Source organism: Chrysochloris asiatica, unplaced genomic scaffold (assembly GCF_000296735.1).
Source record: "Chrysochloris asiatica unplaced genomic scaffold, ChrAsi1.0 scaffold00073, whole genome shotgun sequence".
Classification (NCBI taxonomy): Eukaryota; Metazoa; Chordata; class Mammalia; order Afrosoricida; family Chrysochloridae; genus Chrysochloris; species Chrysochloris asiatica.
The window spans coordinates 13079257-13080585 of record NW_006408591.1 but is presented as its reverse complement, the minus strand read 5'-3'; positions in this window follow the sequence as shown (position 1 = coordinate 13080585).

Here is a 1329-nt window from a genome sequence, read left to right as displayed (position 1 = left end):
GTTCTTATTTACTGTCCAATTTTCCATGACCCAAACCATGGTATTTTCAATAACTTCATAGCATGTAAAAGTTGGACAGTAAATTTTGCTCATAGAATCCTTGAATATAGCAAGTTGAGGCTTGAATATTTTCTTCCATTCTTTCAGATTGAGAAATGCTGAAAATATACTTCTCTTTTGGCTTTCTAGCTCCAGCTCTTTGCAAATCCTATTATAATCCTTTATTTTGTCTTCTTTAGTTACCCTTTGAGATTTTCTGTTCATCTCTTTTGTTCCTCATTTCTCCCATTTGCTCTGGCTTCAAGAGCAAGTTTCAGAGTCGCTTCTAATGTACATTTGGAATTTTATTTCTCTCCTGCCTTTTTAATGACTTTCTGCTTTCTTCATGTATGAAATTCTTGACATCAATCCCACAGCTCTCTGGTCTTTATTCATTAATGTGTATTGCATCAAATCTGTTCTTGAGATGGTTTTTAAATTCAGGTGGAATATATTCAAGGTCATATTTTGGCTCTTATGGACTTGTAAGTTTCTTCATCTTCAGTCTGAAAATGCAAATGTGTAATTAATGGTTTGGTTCACAGTCTGCTCCTGGCCTTGTTTGGGCTGATGATATTGAACATTTTTACTGATTCTTCCAATGTTGTTGTTACGTGCCGTCGAATTGGTTCCGACCCATAGCGACCCTGTACAGGGTTTCCGAGGGTGTAAATCTTTACGGGAGTAGAAAGCCTCATCTTTCTCCCGCGGAGTGGCTGGTAGTTTCGAACCGCTGACCTTAAGGTTCGCAGCCGATTTGTAACCACTACGCTGTCAATTTCATTCCTGTGGATTCCATCTAGTAAGGTGCATATGAGTAGTTGACTTTTATGCTAGAAAGATATTTACAATGAATAGGTCCTTGGTCTTCCAAAAATCCATCATGTGATTTCCAGCATAATCTCTATCACCAAGGCCATATTTTCTACCTACTGATCCTTCCTTTTTGCTTCCAACTTTTGCATTCCAATCACCAGTAATTATGAATGCATCTTTTTGCCTTTTTGATCAATTCCATCCTAAAGAAGTTGGTAGAATTCTTCAAGTTCATCATAATTGCCTTTAGTGATTGGTTCTTAAATTTGAATAATAGTGGTATTCCTTGTAGACATGCATACTATCCTATCACAAACAACATTGAACTTCAATATATATCTTTTTTTTTTCTTAAATGATTTATTGTGAATTATATGGTAGCTTACATTGGAGAACATTAGTTTTACATTCGTTCTATTGTATATTGTCTCTCATTGCCATGGTTACAATCCCCTCCATGCAATCCTTCCCCCA